Genomic DNA, 12,888 nt, shown 5'->3' with positions numbered 1-12,888 from the left:
AGCAGTGGATTTGTTACAGGCTTTTGATTTACCATGATAACTATCACAATATTTATCCAACAGCTACTTCTAGAGGCTTTCTCTGAGAGTATTTGATGACTATATACGTGATGTAAAATATCATGTCATTTGGGGTAAAAGCTTTGATGGAATTAGGATAAATAGTTAAGCTTTTATAAAATATTTTTTAGTTATACAGAGATGCAATATCTTTATTTTGTTTATTCATTTTTATGTGGTGCTGAGGATCGAACCCAGTGCCTCACATGTGCAAGGCAAGCACTCTGCCACTGAGCCACAAGCCCAGCCCCAATTAGTTAAGTGACATTTAGAATTAATTGGTGTTATGGTTTCGATATGAGATGTCCCCTAAAAGCTCGTGCGTTACAGAATACAAGAAAGTTTAGAGGGGCTGGGGATGTGGCTCAAGTGGTAGCGCGCTCGCCTGGCATGCGTTGCGGCCCGGGTTCGATCCTCAACACCACATACAAAGATGTTGTATCCACCGAAAACTCAAAAATAAATATTAAAAATTCTCTCTCTCTCTCTCTCTCTCTCTCTCTCTCTCTCTCTCTTTAAAAAAAAAAAGAAAGTTTAGAGGTAAACTGATTGGGTTATGATAGTCTTAATCCAATGAGTGCATTAATTCACTTTAGTGGATTAACTGACTGGGTGATGATTGTAGGCAGGGAGGGTGTGGCTGGAGAAAGTAGGTCACTGGAGGCGATTGGCTTAAGCTTTGTTTATTTAAATAAATAAACAACAATTGCACTGGTCAATTTGACAAGTCTCTATTCCTTGGATCTGTCTAGAGATTTGTCTTAGAGAAATTAAATAAAGGCACTATTTTCAGAAACTTTTCTAAACCAAACTTTCTTGATATAGACCTAGAAAAGAAACAAAGTATAAAGTTTTAAATAATAAACAAATGCTTCCTTGTTTCTGTACAGGACTGAATATGATCAAGCTTAAAAACCTTCAAGGAAAAGCCACTAAAAAAAGGAATTAACCTCACCTCAGATGAGATTGTCAACTCTATACAAATTGGGAAACACTGTGTGCATAAGGTAAACCTGTGAGAGGGATCATTGCCCTAAATGTTCCAGGAACAGCAGAGTCTTGCAGGCAGATCACCCCATGACCAGACTGCCTGCCTACCTGGGAGCAATCAGTCCAGGACAGGAACTGAGGTCACCTCCCCCACACAGGATAATCATCTCATGATAAAACCTGGATCACCCCTTCCAGCAATAATGACTTCTCTGCAATCACCTGCAGAACCAGACTTGAGATAATGATCAGTCAAACCAACAGTTTGAACAGGACTGCTTAAATATTGGAGCCTCCTGCTGGCTGCTTCAGGTCTTCCTCTATTTAATTCTGAAGCCCTTGTCAGTACTCTAGAGACGTTTGATCCCCCTTATTTTCCTAACATAGCTGTAGTGAATAAATTATTTTCCCACCTTTCACTATTATTGTCGGGGGAGGGGTGTACCAGGGATTGAACTCAGGGCACTCGACCACTGAGCCACATCCCCAGCCCTATTTTGTATTTTATTTAGAGACAGGGTCTCACTGAGTTGCTTAGTGCCTCATTTTTACTGAGGCTGGCTTTGAACTCATGCTCCTCCTGCTGTAGCCTCCCAAGCCTCTGGGATTATAGGCATGTGCCACCACACCCAGATTTCACCATTATTTTTTTCTGTTTGGTTTCTGGCCTGACTGGACCTGTTGGGACTCTCCAAAGTCAGACAAGGGCTGATTTTACACTTGACACATAGCAAAAATGTGTTTCTCTAGATTCACATTTGTCCCAACCTGGAATGATTTGTATACAAAAACAAAATCCTTATATCCTCAAGAAAAGACATTTTTAAAAAATGCAGCTGGGCATAGTGGCATAATCAGTGGCTCAGGAGGATCTCAAGTTCAAAGTAATTTAGCAAGATCCTGTCTCAAAATAAAAAGGGTCTGGATGTGGCTCAGGTTAAGCCCCCTTGGGTTCAATTCCAGGTACAAAACAAAACACCAGAACTTTGTAAATGTCAGTTGTTAAAAGAATATCTTTAGACAAGCTGGCAGCAGTAGCACACACCTGTAATCCCAGGGACTCAGGAGGCTGAGGCAGGAGGATCCCAAGTTTGAGGCCAGCCTTGGCAAGTTCAAGGCTAACCTCAGCAATTTAGCAAGACCCTGTCTCAAACTACAAACATAAAAAGGCTGGGGAATGTAGCTTAGCAGTAAAATGCCCTTTGGTTCAGTCCCTAGCCCTAGTGTGTGAGAGTGTGTGTGTGTGTGTGTGTGTGTGTGTGTGTGTGAGAGAGAGAGAGAGAGAGAGAGAGAGAGAGAGAGAGAGAGAGAGAAGAGAGAGAGAGAGAGAGAGAGAGAGAGAGAGAGAGAAAGCAGATTTAAAGATCAAGAAGTTTAATCTAACTGAAGGGAAAGAGCAGAAAAGAACTAAAGAAAGAATCACATGTGTACCTCTTCCTTCTTTTTTTAAAAAATTGTTTTTTACTTTCTCACTAAATTGGAAAGGCTGGCCTCAAACTTGTCATCCTCCTGCCTTAGCTTCCCAAGTTACTAGGATTACAGGAATATGCCACTATGTCCAGCAACCAGCCTCCTCCTTCTTTTAAAATTCAGTTTTTATGACAAATTATAAAATTGTCAAAATATAAATTTTATAATTGACAAATTTTGATTGTATATATTTATGGGGTAGAAAGTGGTATGATATTGTATATAATGTGAAATGACTGAATAGAGCTAATTAACAATCCATCACCTCAACTATTTTTTATGTATTCCTCCTGTCTAACTAAAACATTGTACCCTTTGACCAACATCTTCCTGTTCCCCCACACCCCTCAGTCTTTGGTAACCATGCCTGTAATCCTAGCTACTTGGGACACTGAGGCAGGAAGATTGCATGTTCAAGGCCAGTCTGGGTAACTGCCCCAGTCTGACTGGGCAAATAACCAGAAGGTGACAAGCAACTTGTGAAGGTTGAAACAGCGGGAGCCCCTTTATTACGGGACAGTAGAAGTATATATACCCAACTAATTACACACAGCTTAACTTAATTAACATCATCTAGATACAGCAGTCAGTCATTAAGGAATCTTCATCATCTTAATGGCTCGGTGGCTTTGGCTCACAAACCACTCCTCCTGGCAAAGTGCCAGGTGCCATCTTGACTTGGTTGTGGCCCTCAACAGGTAACTCAGCAAGACCTCATCTCAGAAGGAGAAGGAAAAGGAGAAGGAGCAGTTGCTCTGGAGTATGACACACTGAATTAAGTTTGATCTCTCTCTCTTTCTCAATTTTTGTGTTACTGGGGATTAAAACCCAGAGGTGCTCTATTACTGAGCTATGTTCCCAGTTTTTTTTTTTGTTTGTTTGTTTTTTTGGTACTGGGGATTGAATTCAGAGGCACTCAATGACTGAGCCACATCCCCAGCACTAGTTTTGGTTTTTTTTTTGTTGTTGTTTTTTTTTTGTTGTTGTTTTTTTTTTTTTGTTTTTAGAGCGAGAGTCTCACTGAGTTGCTTAGTGCCTTGCTTTTGCTGAGGCTGGCTTTGAACTCGTGATCCTCCTGACTCAGCCTCCTGAGCCGCTGTAATTACAGGTGTGCACCACCACACCTGTCCTCAGCTCTTTTTACTTTATTTTGAAACAGAGTCTCACTAAATTGTCAAAGCTGGCCTTGAACTTGCCATCCTCCTGCCTTAGCCTTCCAAATAGCTGGGATTATAGTTGTGTGCTACCATGCCTGACTTTCAGGTCTCATTTTACATATTTTTGTACTTCACCTTTTTTTCTTCTCTTGTGGTGCTGGGGATCAAACCCAGAGCTTCATGCTAAGCATGCGCTCTACCCCAACCTCTCTTGCACTCTTCTTCTTTTAACTTTATCAAGAGTATTTGATTTGTAGTGAAAAAAAGAAAAACAAAATAAAAAATAAAAAGAGAAACCTCCGAAGTTCATCACAAAGTTTTATGAAATTAGCACTCTAGAAAAAGGACAAAGTCTAGTTTGTTGGCGGGTCCTCAAGTTCTTTATGTAAAGTACATAAAAATAGCCTTTGACTGGCCAAGTATAAAAAAATGTTAAGCACTTTTAGGATGAACATTCCTCCTACTTCACAGCCAATATCCGTGTATCTGTTATGGTATTCCCAGAGAAGACTGGCATGTGGCTCAGCTAAACTGGTGGGGAAGACTTCGGGGAGTTTCCAGACCTCCAGCACGGGACAGGGCTACAGCATTTGTCCCTCTTGTAATGAGGCTTCTGGATTCTTGGACTGAACAGCTACTAATTTTCCCATCTCACCAACCTGCAAATGGCCATTGTGGGACTATTTAGCCTCTGATTGTGTGAGCCAATATAATAAATTCCTTCTTAGGCTGGGGTTAGTGACACATACTTATAGTTCCAGCTACCAGGGAGACTGAGGCAGGAGGATCATTTGAGTCCAGCAGTTCAAGACCAGCCTGGGCAACACAGAAAGACCTCATCTCAAAAAACAAAACAAAAAAACACCATCACCAAAAATCTCCTTTTAACAACTGTGTTTTCTTTTTGTTTGGTTCCTCTAAAGAACCCTGACTAATAGACACTATTAGGAAGCAATTTTCATCCCTGAGGAGTTCTGGGAGAGAGGGTCCCTCAAGTCAGGATGAGCAAAGTTCTTGACACACATCACAGAAATGAATTTAAGAACATGTCAGATAGAGGCAGATAGATTTATTTAGGAAAGCAGAGACACATTCAAGGGAGAATGAAAGCCATATGGAGAGTGAGATGTTCTGGGAGTGAAAACAAGTACTATACATTCAAGGAAGAGTTTGGGGCATCTTGAGAGCAAGAGAAAGCAACCCTTTTGCTGGGGGTGTTCAGTAGCTAAGGACTGAACTAGAAGTGGAGTCAAGGTGCAGTTATGCAACTTCTCACCAATTTTCCCTGAACTTGGGCATTGCCCTCACATCATGTTACCTTTGCCAGGAATGACACAGGTCAAGGGTACGCCCTGGGTTGCAGGAGTGCTTGCTGCTTGCTTTACATTCTAACAGTTTGTGAGTGTTTTCTGCATTCCTATGGTTAAAGGGCACTTCTCTCTTTTTTTTAATATATTTTTTTAGTTTTTTTTTTTAATTCAGCGGAACTTTATTTTATTTATTTAGATGGGTGCTGAGATCGAACCCAGTGCCTCACACATGCTAAGCAAGGGTTCTGCCACTGAGCTACAGCTACAGCCCCTCTTTCTTCCCTTTGATACCAGGGATTGAACCCAGAACCCAGAAGCACTTAACCACTGAGTTACATCTCCTAACCCCCCTTTTTTTTGGGGGGGAGTACTAGGGGTAGAACTCAGGGGCACTTACCCACTGAGCCACATCCCCAACCTTATTTTGTATTTTATTTAGAGACAGGGTCTCACTAAGTTGCTTAGCACCTTGCTTTTGCTGAGGCTGGCTTTGATCCTCCTGCCTCAGCCTCCCAAGCTGCTAGGATTACAGGCATGCGTCACTGTACCCGGCCATAGGTGCTTCTCTTCTGAGACTCAGCATATCTTCCTTTTTCTGTATCTCCAAATTGCTATCTCACCTATTCTCAGTAAATTCTGCTAGGATGGGTCCTCAGCAGGAGGACAAGCCTCAGAACAACAGGAATGGAAGAGGGTAGTGATGCAGAGTCTTTTGCATGGAGCTGGTCTGTCCTCTGGGACCACCAGCATTTTCAAGTGTGGCTGAAGCTCACAGATGATATTTTATGCAACTTCTTTCAGATCATGTGTGATATTTAAGAATGAAGTAAAACCTGGATTTTTGTTTTCTTTTTTTTTAATTTTCCTTTAATTTATTGATTGATTGATTTTTGAGACAGGTTTTCACCTTGTTGTCCAGGCTGATCTTGAACTCCTGGACTCAAATGATCCTGCAACCTCAGCCTCCCAAGTAGCTGGGGCTATAGGCACATGCTCCTGTGCCCAGCTTCAAACCTGTTTTATCAAATCATATCATGAAATATTTATCCTTCCTCTTATTTCATCTTATAAAATATTCAGTGTTTTCCATCAGTTATAAAAAGAAAGCACTAGATCATTTATTTTTTAGCAGTATATACCACAATAAATCCTGCTACTGTCAGTGTGTAGTGGGGTGTGTGTGTGTGTGTGGGTGTGTGTGTTACTGAGAATTGAACCTAGGAGCATGCTACCACATAGCTATATACCCAGTCCTTTTAATTAATTAATTAGCTAATTAATTAATTAATGTTTGGTACTAGGGATTGAACCCAGGGACACTTAATCACCAAACCACATCCCCAGTCCTTTTTTTAAAAGATATTTTTAAAATTGTCAACGAACCTCTATTTTATTAATTTATTTATATGTGGTGCTGAGAATCAAACCCAGTGCCTCCCACAAGCAAGGCAAGTGCTCTACCATTGAGCCACAATCCCAGTCCAATCCCCAGTCCTTTTTATTTTTTATTTTGAAACAAGAGTCTTGCAAAGTTGCTGAGGCTGTCCTTGAACTTGTGAATCTCCTGCCTCGGTCTCCCAAGTAGTTGGGATTCCAGGCATGTGCCACCATGCCTGGAATAAATGATGCTATCTATGCTTAATAATTATTCATTAGACACACACACACACACACACACACACACAAACACACGTGCCATTTTCAAAAGATACACAAGGAGGGAATCCAACAAAATTTCTATCCAAATGATGAAACATTTTTCTGTAAGAGATTGTTTTTTTTTAAAACAGACTGTTTAAACTCTCCATAATTCAAAGTTGAACTTTGAAAGGTTCTCAGAAGAGCTAAAGTCTTAATAAAATGCTCCTAATCCATGTGACTTTTGAAGATTCACTTGACCACATTTTCTTTCACATTTTAGTAGTGTTGTGAGGGCCAGGGAAAAATCTCCGAGGTAGAGTGCTTGCTTATGTGCAAGGCTGAGGGTTTGATCTCCATCACTGCAAAAAAAAAAAAAAAAAAAAAAGGTGGTAAAAATAATCTCAGCTATCTGATTCCTCCATGCATGTACTTCCTTATTTAAACCTCCTGCTGCTTGAAGTGGGTGTTGGTGTTCTCTCTCTTTTAGAGATGAGGAAAAGAGTCTTTGTAAAGAAAATCATATTCCCAAGGATATGAGATCATTTTCAGAACTGAGGAACCAGGGCTTGAATCTTAGAAGCTCTACCAACCAGCTCAAGCATCTCTTTCCTGTACCCACCTCCCTCCCTGAGGCTCTAGGGTTGATCTTTCATGGATAGCTGGGGCAGCAGGAGCTAGAAATACAAGGTTTCCTCTAGAAATGTCGGGGAAACATAGCTTTCAGGAATGCTACTTCTAGAACTCCCAGTGTATAATGGCCCACTTGATGGTGACCCACAGATCCTTTAGGATTTTTTTTTCTTTTTTTTTTAATATTTATTTTTTTTAGTTCTTGGTAGACACAATATCTTTGTTGGTATGTGAGGATCGAACCCGGGCCGCACGCATGCCAGGCGAGCGCGCTACCGCTTGAGCCACATCCCCAGCCCCCCTTTAGGATTTTTAATCTTATTTTCTATCCCCACCTTTTTTTGTTACTGGAGGTTAAGCCCAGGGGCACTTAATCAATGAACCACATCCCCAGCTTTTTTATATATTTTCTTTAAAGACAGGGTCTCACTGAGTTGCTTAGAGCCTCACTAAGTTGCTGAGGCTGGCTTTGAACTCAAAATCCTCCTGCCTCAGCCTCCTGAGCCACTGGGATTACAGGCATGCATCCCCGGCCCGGCTTTTCTATTCTTTAAACTCAATAGTTCACATTTTTCTGTCTTCAAGTTTGCTGATTCTTTCTCCTACTTGCTCAAACCTGCTTTTGAATTCCTGTAATGAATTTTTCATTTCAGTTATCACACTTTTCAGCTCCAGAATTTTTTGTGAGTTTCGTTTTTAGTTTTCTGTCTCCTGATTGATATTTCCATCTTATTTCATCCATTTATTGATATTTCTATTGTCTTGGCTTTCTTCCTTTAGTTCTTCTGGCATCTTTAAAGCAGTTATTTAAAGTATTCATCTAATAGATCCATCATCACTCAGGTCTTTTTTTCTTTTTGGTATTGGAGATTGAACCAGGAGCACTTAACCACTAAGCCACATCCCCAGCCTTCTTCTTTAAAAAAATAAAAATAAAAATTTATATATATATATATATATATATATATATATATATATATGAGAGTACGTGTGTTTATTTTACTTATTATTTATTTATTTATTTAATTTATTTTTATGTGGTGCTGAGGATTGAACCCAGTGCCTCACACATTCTAGGCAAGTGCTTTTACCACAGAGCCACAACTCCAGCTCCTAATTTTTAATTTTGAAAAAGAGTCTCTCTAAGTTGCTTAGGGCCTTGCTAAATTGCTGAGGCTGGCTTTGAGCTTGTGATCCTCTAGTCTCAACCTTCCGAGTCACTGGGATTACAGGCATGTGCCGCTGGGACCGGCCTGTCAGGACTTTTTTCAGGGATAGTTTCTGTTGATTTACTTTTTTTGTTTGTTTTGAGTGGGATACTTTCCTGTTTCTTTGTATGCTTTGAGGGTTTTTGTTATTGTTGTTCAAATCTGGATACTTAATCTGATAATCTTATAACTCTGGAAAACACATTCTCCCCCTTCCTCAGGGTTTGCTGTTTTCTTTCTTTCTTTCTTTTTTTAGTTGAAAAAAGTTTTAAGAGATGGAGTCTCACCCAGTGACTTGGGAGGCTGAGGCAGGAGGATTGAAAATTCAAGGCAGACTTAGCAACTTGGTGAGTACTTAAGCAACTTAGATGGGGAGGGACTTAGTTCAGTGGTAAAGTGCTCCTGGGTTCAATCCCCAGTACCAAAAAGAAAAAAAAAGAAGAGGAGTGGGGGTTGCCCCAGATCTAGGCTCAAGTGATCCTCCACCTTAATTTTTTTTAAAGGGGGGGGGAGAGAATTTTAATATTTATTTTTTAGTTATTGGCGGACACAACATCTTTGTTTTTATGTGGTGCTGAGGATCGAACTCGAGCCGCACACATGCCAGGCGAGCGCGCTACCCCCCAGCCCCGCCTTAATTTTTTAATGTTAACTTTTATATACTGCCTCTGTGACAACAATCAACCTGAGGCCTAACCTGAAGTTCTTCTCAAGTCTTTTTGAGCCTGTGCCTTCTCCTAGGTGTGCATAATGAGTCTAATTTCCACCATATATGCAGTTGTTTTGAATAATCCAATCTCAGATGTCTGACTTCCAGAAGGAGAAAAAGAGGAAAGTAAAGGGGGAACAAAAGACCCTGATCTCTTAAGTCCCTGATAAGTCAGTGCCACCTGAGGGTAGGGAACCTGCAGTAATGGGGGAAGGTAGAAGAGCAGGGGCTACCACCTCTTTTTACCTTTGTGATCAGAAGCAGCAATCAGACCATAGATCCCTAATATGTGGAGGGCAGGGTCCTTTTTGCCCACCTTTGCTCGCACAGGTTGGTACTCCAGGAACACACACATGGCTGCCTCCATAGGGTTGACCAGTGGGAGGTGGGCAGCTGCTCCAAGAGCTGAAATTGACCAAAATTAAACATAATACCATCCAAGACCACTCCTAGGAGTTGGAAGCCTTTAACAGACTCCAGAGATCCAAAATAGTTACATCAGACAGAGTCTGCTAGTGCAATTGTTGTTTATGTTAAGAGACTGATTCTTTATTTCCTATTCCACCATCTTCCCAGAGTCCCTTCCTCTCCCCAATGTTTTGGGTTTTTCGTTTTGATTTGTTTTTGCTCTAATGCTGGGAATCAAAACCAGGGCCTCATGCATGCTTAGCTACACCTCCAGTCGCTCTCTAGTTTGAGAGACTACAACCTCACCAAAACTGAGATACACCTCCCATCCCTAGCTTTTTACTTTGAAAATTTTTGAACTTTTTTTTTTTTTAAAGAAATTGGCTGGAACGTACCCATACATAACATGCTTTAGAAGGAAGTTTTTCACCACAGAGCTAAATATATGCCTTTCAATAAAGACTAACATAGTGTCCTAGGGCAAGGTTTGAAGGTGACTAACTTACTTTTTTATTTGTGATGTGGTGGGGTTGGTGGGAAATCAGTTTCAGGAACTGCTATGAGAAGCAAATGACCACCAGGGGGCAGTAAAAGCCGGTGGATGAGCAAGGAGCTCTGGATCTGGAGAAACAGCTCCCATTATAACCTGGCATCTCATTGAGCTTTTCCCTGTTTTATAGTCTGAGGACCCATGGGCATTTCTGTAGCATGAAATCTCCTTGTCCATATTGGGTTGAAGTGGGTATAGCTTGGGAGAGGAGCAGAAGTGATCCAGAATGACCCACCCAATCTCTTTCCACATTCCAAAAGGAGGGGAGGCCTGGGCGATGGGTGAGCTTGGCTGGGCTCTATTGCCCTTAATACAGGCTTCTTCTGAAGGGTTGTCTGGCTGTGCCAGAAGAGGTGAACTGAAAAAAATAAATAGATTTCAACAGAAACTGCTCTGATTTGCGGGGAGATTGAAAAAGGAAAGTAAGTGTTGGATTTCTTGGGACTGAGAAGACAAGTATTGTTGAAGCTATGAGGAACAGATACCGGAGCCTGTGCCAACCCCACATTCCTCATCTGGCAGCAGTCCTTCGGGTGTGTCTGTTCCCAGAAGGACTGGTGAAGTTGACATTGTGTGTGGAGCCATGGTCTTCCGGAAGTCTTGGGAGCTGGTGATATTATCTTCTGTATGGACGAGCTGGGCAGCAGTGGTCTGAGAGACACTGGAGCTCTTCCTTGCAGGAGAGGAAGTATTAAGGGGTCTTTCCTTCCTTCCTGTTTCCCTCCCTTCCTCTTTCCATGGAAAATTTCACACACACACATAAAAGTAGAACAAAGATAACAAGGGACTACTGGACAGCCACAGTGAGTATCTCATGATCACTTCGTCATTGTCATCGTCGTTTTCTTTTATTTTTTGTAGTTGCAGATGGACAGAATGCCTTTCTTTTCTTTTTAATTTTATTTAAAAAAATTTAGTTGGAGATGGACACAATACCTTTATTTATTTATTTATTTTTATGTGGTGTGGGGGATTGAACTCAGTGCTTCATGTTGGCTAGGCAAGTGCTCTACCACTGAGCCACTACCCCAGCCCATGACCACTCTTCTTTATCCTCCTCTTCCACTCCCACCACTGAATTATTTTAAAGCAAATTCTGGACTTTATTATATTTTATTTATAAATCTTTTAGGCTCTATCTGCAAATAATAATTATTTAAAATCCAAGCATGATTGGGGAAAACCTGGTATATGAGAACTGCCTGTCAAAAATGGAATGTTCTGAAGGAAAAGAAAGAGGATATAACAAAATGCAATTTATTGGGAAATTATGCATAGAAGTGTATCAGCAAGACAGGATGATCCCTGCACCTGGAAGCATAAGAGGCTTATATGCTAAGCTAGGCAAAGGTGGGCTATGCCAACTAGAATGTACCAGGGCTTTTTCAAAAACTACTAATACGTCAAATGTCAGTTTATCAGTTCTGGGAGCTGGGGATGTAGCTCAGTGAGAGAAGTGTGATTAGCATGTGTGAATCCCTGGGTTCAATCCCCAGCACCAATGAAAGTAAAAAATAAAAATAAAAAGAAGAAGAAAAAAAGAAAGAAGGAAACAGTCTGGTGTCAGTGGTTGTCACAACATGTTTGACTATGTTAACGGCTTTGCTTATCTGGTGGATTTGGAATGCATGCCACCATCATCTGGTGGGCAAAATTGTGAATACAACCAAGTTGGCTCTAGTCATGTCAAGATAGATTATTGCACATGTACAATACCATTATCATACCTTGGCCTCTAATACCCAGTCCTTATTCACATTTTTCTGATTTTCTCAAGAAATTGTTCTGTAGTCATTTGGTTCAAATCAGGATCCACCTGAAGTGCACACTGTGCATCTGGTGGATGTATTTCTGAGATCTCTCATAATCTGCAATGACCTTCTTGGGACTTTATCTGGCAAGTGTTACAACTTGTAGAGGAACAGAGGGCTTTCTGGCACAGCCATGTCATATTAGATTCCCACTAGGTGGTGCTGGAGTTCTGATATAATTTGACAAGTGCAGAAGAATTCCATTTCTCATCATCTGAGTCTAGACAATGTCATTAAGTTCTCACAACAACCCATATGATAGCAATAATGCTCATTTTATAGATGTAAAAATTAAGTCCAAGGGAGATTTTTAAAATAAGAAATAATGGTTTCTTTTACCTCATCTCACAGACCACATCTGTTTTTTTCTCCAGAATTTCTGTTGACCCAGGACAACCAACAGTGCCAGATGCCACCACCAAGAGCACCAATAGGTCTTCTTGCTAATAAACAGCAAGGGGATTTCAGAGAGTTAAAGGGGTGTGTATTTGGTGATGCTGAGACAACAGTTCCAACTACACCATCCCTCCCATGGAGTACAGATAAAAAGCATTTTCATTTCTCATAACTGCTTCAGATGTCAGCAGTCCTCTTTGTTTCTGTATGGATTCATCCTGACATGACTGCAGCCATCTTGAGTCATAACCACCATGATGTCCCCTGGAAAAATCCCAGTTAGTTTTTTTTTTCTGCACAGTTTTCCAGCAAATATAAATAGACAAAAGCATTACTGTGGTATGTGGAGCTTTACAACTGTACCCTGGCATCAGGAATGTACCTGTCTCCTTGATGTTACCTTAGATAAACCAGGTACAATTATGGGTTTGATGAAGACACTTTTGTCCTTACCCAATTTATATGCCCCTCCTTACTCAAATTGTGAGGATCTACTTGATCTTGCTGCTGCCCAGGACTACACTTCCAAAGGTCCCCAATAAATTTGT

The 12,888-nt window shown here is 40.9% G+C and overlaps 1 long non-coding RNA gene across 1 annotated transcript in view; it reads left to right on the top strand.

Moving 5' to 3' along the window:
• The window catches only part of LOC308654171, a 21,322-nt gene extending 8,434 nt beyond the window's left edge, over positions 1-12,888 (top strand). The window contains exons 2-4 of the long non-coding RNA XR_014023193.1: positions 951-1,067; positions 8,723-8,813; positions 12,319-12,888. This is a non-coding gene — a long non-coding RNA (uncharacterized lncRNA). The remainder of the gene's footprint in view (positions 1-950; positions 1,068-8,722; positions 8,814-12,318) is intronic.

Source organism: Spermophilus citellus (assembly GCF_964194105.1).
Source record: "Spermophilus citellus genome assembly, chromosome: 1".
NCBI classification, from domain to species: domain Eukaryota; kingdom Metazoa; phylum Chordata; class Mammalia; order Rodentia; family Sciuridae; genus Spermophilus; species Spermophilus citellus.
The sequence above is the reverse complement of the archived record's forward strand: the minus strand, read 5'-3'. Positions and strand labels throughout refer to the sequence as shown.